The sequence below is a fragment of the Lissotriton helveticus genome, chromosome 6, assembly GCF_964261635.1.
Source record: "Lissotriton helveticus chromosome 6, aLisHel1.1, whole genome shotgun sequence".
NCBI lineage: Eukaryota > Metazoa > Chordata > Amphibia > Caudata > Salamandridae > Lissotriton > Lissotriton helveticus.
In genome coordinates, this window is record NC_136067.1 from 366,761,122 (window position 1) to 366,767,121 (window position 6,000).

Below are 6,000 nucleotides of genomic sequence, written 5' to 3' on the forward strand. Positions count from 1 at the left end.
ACAACAAGCGACATGACCATAACATGTGTAATAGTGCGGTGTCAGGGTGGCTGTAACGGGGACAGGCCGCATACAGTCTAAGAAAATAACGGTTGATAAGATATCGGGGGTAAGATATAACCTGTGTATAATATAAAGTTGTATCAGCCTAAACTGGGCATTGTGAGGTATATATGTGGAGCCCGCTAAAACCATGCCCCATTCCTTATCAGTGCATGGACGGGACATGTCTGTCTCCCATCAATGCTTCAGTGAGGACAATGTTGTGGCAGTTTGTGTCCGGAGTGCATTCACCAGCATTCACCAGCCACCGGGTGAGGTACCTCCCCTCTCCCATGACATGTAAATATTGAAGTGTGAGGTTTGTTGGTGGTTCCTGTGTGATATCCCCCCAGTGCCTCTGCAATGTGCCAATCCAGGAGGCCTTGCTAATGAAATGGCTTGGGGATAGCCCCTCCTGCATCAGTGTTTCATATGGTACGAGTGAACCGTCCTGATGCAAGTCCCCCATTGTTTGTAGGCCCAATGTATGTCACTGCAAGAGCTCAGTCAGTGATGTTATCCTGTTGCCCCAAGGCATACCTAATAGTGGAGTTGCTGGGCGTTGGGTATAATATGTTTGGTAAGATAGAGGCCGCGGTAGGTGACCTGTAGTAGAAGAGGTTGAGGCGGAGATGCCTTTGAGCAGGGAGGAAACAACAGTAGGAGAGCGTCCAATCGGTAGGGAGGACTATCTGCCATTGTGTTTGAGAGATACAGTCCCGCCATCCAATGGGCAATCAATTGCATCTGAGACAACAGGTAATATTGTTCTAGGTTAGGTACTGCTAATCCTTCTTGCGTCAACTGCAGATACAATTTTGAAAGAGCCACCCTGCAGCGAGGTTTATTCCATATGAGATCTCTATTCATGCGTTCGAATGGGTGGAAAAAGGATGGGGAAGGTTCAGCTGCAGATTAGTAAAAAAGTAAAAAAGACGTGCGAGTATAACCATCTTTGTGAGAACCACTCTGAGGGGTAAAAATTGGAGAAATAGAAGGGTAAGGAAAGGGGAATCAGAGGGCTTAAATGGGTGTGCAGAACAGCTACTGAAAACAATAGCCAGGCAAAGCAGGGAGAGTGCAAGGAGAAAGGGAAGGACTTGAGAGAAGAATTAGAGGAAGCAAGGAATAAGGTGACCACCTGTCAGCTATTTACACTACAATAACTGAATTCAGCATAACGTTTGTCATTCCTTTTTGCTCACTTAAAGGGTGCCATTTGTCTGTAATGAAAGCACTTCCAGGAAGCTTAACAGCCATATCTCTAGTTGAACAAATTCTGTGTGACGTCTCTAAGTGGGAGGTACTGCTAATTGCAATGTGACCTAGGATTGGAGCACCGGGGTCACGTCACCCAATGCCTATGCGTCACACTGAATTCAATTAGTTGTGGGCACCATGTGAGCTATGTGAGGCCATTGGGGGTGGGGCGGGTGTCCTCCACGACTATGTCTGATATGAAGGAGAGTTGTTCGTGGGCAGGGAAGCAAAGATAGCTCCAAGTAGTACCCCAGGTGGTTAGAGTGAGCAATGCTGATGTACCTCTCACCTGAATCAGTCCTAAAGTGGCTGGCATAACAGAACAAGCAGTAGAAAACAAGAAAGAGGCTTTTTGCAGGTTTACGCCCTACTTTTTATCCCTGTTTTGACTACTAGATACTGGCATAATGGCTTTGAAATGCCATGAGCCCTGCTTAACAGGCCGCAGTGAATGTGCTCTAACCCTTAAATTGGTGTATGTTTAATTGGCTTGTCCCCAATGGCTGACCCTGACTTATATATGGTATCGGGAGTACCTAGGGCCTGTATGTTGCGGTGTCTGTTGTGGATTGCGGCACAAATTGTGCCCTCACGAGTACAACAAGGTAAAACATGGCGCCCAGTCTGCCACTGCAGACTGGAAGGTCAGTTTAAAACTTCTAACTTGACTTTGCCATTGAAAGTAATGGCAAAGCCCAAATCTCCTATATATGTAAGCCACCCTGAAGGAAGGCCCAACTAGCCCTAAGGAAGGGTGCTTTGTGTTAGAAAAGTGAAACCTGTTCTTTTACATGTTCCAACAGTAAAAATCATATATTGTCATATCTACCGTGGGAAGGCTAGGAACCCCCATAAGCAAGTGCAGAGTTACTTCTGAATGGGGTTACTAGAGTTGGTAATGTTTGGTATCAAGAGAACCAGTGCGTTAAATCAGACTTAGTGGTTAAATCAAATGTAATGTCATTGGTGGACAAATTGCAACTTTTGAAGCTGCCAGTTTAGCTGGCAAAGATTTCCATTTCCGGTTTACTGATGTACATGGGGCTTGTCCTGCAGACAACTTTCTGCCCTCCTGGGGATATGTTCTACTGACTACTAGGAAAAGAGACAATAGGGGCATGCATGGGAGAAAGGTAATAACTCCTTCCTGTAGAAAGCCAAACCAGTGTTAGCCCAAAAATTGAGCTTCAAATGAGAAGTTGCCTTTGATGGGCAAATGGGTAACAATTAGGAGATGGGTGCTCTATTGTTTAGGCAGACACTGGGCACTGGGGACAGAGAAGGAAAAGCCAGTTGTCAAACTATTTTTCCAGGGGTGTGTAGCCCGTTGGTAGCCACACCTCTGGGGGTGGAATAAGGAGTTCTGAATGTATAGAGAGAGGGGTCTTGTCATGTTGGGTGTGGGCAGAATGGTGCATTCTGGGATGGACAGATGTCACTCTTCCCAGGAAGAGGTCACCAAGTGGGAGGATACCTGATAGCCCATTGGCTACCAACTGCATCCTACCATGAGGGCATTTTCTGAAGATAAATAGGGCACCCTTTGCACCCAGAACTCAAATCTCGACCGACTTGGAAGAATGACTGAAGAAGGCACAAGCAAAGAGAGGATGTTCTGATGAGGACTGCACTTGGTGCACATGGCTAACAAAGAGAGGGACTTTGCCTGCCATGTCTTGCTCAAGGAGAGACTGTCTCCGAAGCCCAGTCACCCTGAGAGAACTCCAAGGGTCAGCCTACTGGTGGCCTGTTCGCAACAGAAGGACACAACAGCTGGAGAAGACTGCTGGTGAAGCTGATAGCCCAAAGTCTTCAAGTCGTTACCACCGCCACGTACAGCACCAAGATCCAGGTCCCAACATACAGAGTTGTACCCATATTGGCTGAACCCAATAGTGCTGTTGGATAGTTGCTGGGACCCTTTGAAGGTGACTTATCGACCCAGGAAGGATTAGCCTGTTACCGCAACAACGGGGACTGGAATTTGGCCAGACAGAAGAGGACTTAGTGGGAAGTGGATCCAGCATACAGGACCCCCTCACCATCTTCGTGGACTGAGGAATACCTGCAGGAAGAACCACGGCGACCAAGTCGCATCTTCAGCATCCTTTATCCCTTGCAACAGGACCACTCCATTGGAATCCATTGCAACACGGATAAAGTACCTGGAACTGCTGAAGGATTGCGTCTTCTGTGAAGGTAACTTGTTGAGAACCTTTCTGGTTCCCCTGACTAGCTCTCTATCGGAGTTGGTCGCCCAAGTACTTCCAACTGACTGCATTGACACTTGTTTTCTCCTTGAAAAAGTTTCAAGACTTGTTCACAGTTGAGTAAAATTGCATTTATCATTGCTTGTAAAATCTATATCTCGGGAACCCTCCAGTAGATCTTTTTAGTTCTACTGTCTATATTCTTATAAAAGGCAGTCTTTTTTTAACTAATAACTAACTATAAAAGATTTTTTTAAAACTCTTTTTATTATTAAATAAAGAACATGAAAAAACAAACAAGGCAATAAAACAATATAAATGGGGGTGGGGTCGCACACTACTCACACACCAGCGGGATCGCCCCTAAGGACTGTGGTAAGTGTAGTTCGTGTTCCGCGATGCATCTTATTTCGATTCTCTGCTATCTTCGCCATCCCTGGACACGTGTTTCGGGGTATTTACCCCTCATCAGCAGGGATTAGGCCGTGTTCTGGGGTTGCCGGTGGCTGCCAAATATTGCCAGGTTTAGTACCACTCAGGCGCTCAGTTGCGGGGTCCCAGGCTCGTCAGCCAACTGCTCGAGGGAGCTTTAACATTACAAATGGGGGTGGGGTCGCACACTACTCACACACCAGCGGGATCGCCCCTAAGGACTGTGGTAAGTGTAGTTCGTGTTCCGCGATGCATCTTATTTCGATTCTCTGCTATCTTCGCTATCTTCGCCATCCCTGGACACGTGTTTCGGGGTATTTACCCCTCATCAGCAGGGATTAGGCCGTGTTCTGGGGTTGCCGGTGGCTGCCAAATATTGCCAGGTTTAGTACCACTCAGGCGCGCAGGTGCGGGGTCCCAGGCTCGTCAGCCAACTGCTCGAGGGAGCTTTAACATTACAAATGGGGGTGGGGTCGCACACTACTCACACACCAGCGGGATCGCCCCTAAGGACTGTGGTAAGTGTAGTTCGTGTTCCGCGATGCATCTTATTTCGATTCTCTGCTATCTTCGCTATCTTCGCCATCCCTGGACACGTGTTTCGGGGTATTTACCCCTCATCAGCAGGGATTAGGGCGTGTTCTGGGGTTGCCGGTGGCTGCCAAATATTGCCAGGTTTAGTACCACTCAGGCGCGCAGGTGCGGGGTCCCAGGCTCGTCAGCCAACTGCTCGAGGGAGCTTTAACATTACAAATGTGGGTGGGGTCGCACACTACTCACACACCAGCGGGATCGCCCCTAAGGACTGTGGTAAGTGTAGTTCGTGTTCCGCGATGCATCTTATTTCGATTCTCTGCTATCTTCGCCATCCCTGGACACGTGTTTCGGGGTATTTACCCCTCATCAGCAGGGATTAGGCCGTGTTCTGGGGTTGCCGGTGGCTGCCAAATATTGCCAGGTTTAGTACCACTCAGGCGCGCAGGTGCGGGGTCCCAGGCTCGTCAGCCAACTGCTCGAGGGAGCTTTAACATTACAAATGGGGGTGGGGTCGCACACTACTCACACACCAGCGGGATCGCCCCTAAGGACTGTGGTAAGTGTAGTTCATGTTCCGCGATGCATCTTATTTCGATTCTCTGCTATCTTCGCCATCCCTGGACACGTGTTTCGGGGTATTTACCCCTCATCAGCAGGGATTAGGCCGTGTTCTGGGGTTGCCGGTGGCTGCCAAATATTGCCAGGTTTAGTACCACTCAGGCGCGCAGGTGCGGGGTCCCAGGCTCGTCAGCCAACTGCTCGAGGGAGCTTTAACATTACAAATGGGGGTGGGGTCGCACACTACTCACACACCAGCGGGATCGCCCCTAAGGACTGTGGTAAGTGTAGTTTGTGTTCCCACGATGCATCTTATTTCGATTCTCTGCTATCTTCGCTATCTTCACCATCCCTGGACACGTGTTTCGGGGTATTTACCCCTCATCAGCAGGGATTAGGCCGTGTTCTGGGGTTGCCGGTGGCTGCCAAATATTGCCAGGTTTAGTACCACTCAGGCGCGCAGGTGCGGGGTCCCAGGCTCGTCAGCCAACTGCTCGAGGGAGCATGGGGGTGGGGTCGCACACTACTCACACACCAGCGGGATCGCCCCTAAGGACTGTGGTAAGTGTAGTTCGTGTTCCGCGATGCATCTTATTTCGATTCTCTGCTATCTTCGCCATCCCTGGACACGTGTTTCGGGGTATTTACCCCTCATCAGCAGGGATTAGGCCGTGTTCTGGGGTTGCCGGTGGCTGCCAAATATTGCCAGGTTTAGTACCACTCAGGCGCGCAGGTGCGGGGTCCCAGGCTCCCAGGCTCGTCAGCCAACTGCTCGAGGGAGCTTTAACATTACAAATGGGGGTGGGGTCGCACACTACTCCCACACCAGCGGGATCGCCCCTAAGGACTGTGGTAAGTGTAGTTCGTGTTCCGCGATGCATCTTATTTCGATTCTCTGCTATCTTCGCTATCTTCGCCATCCCTGGGCACGTGTTTCGGGGTATTTACCCCTCATCAGCAG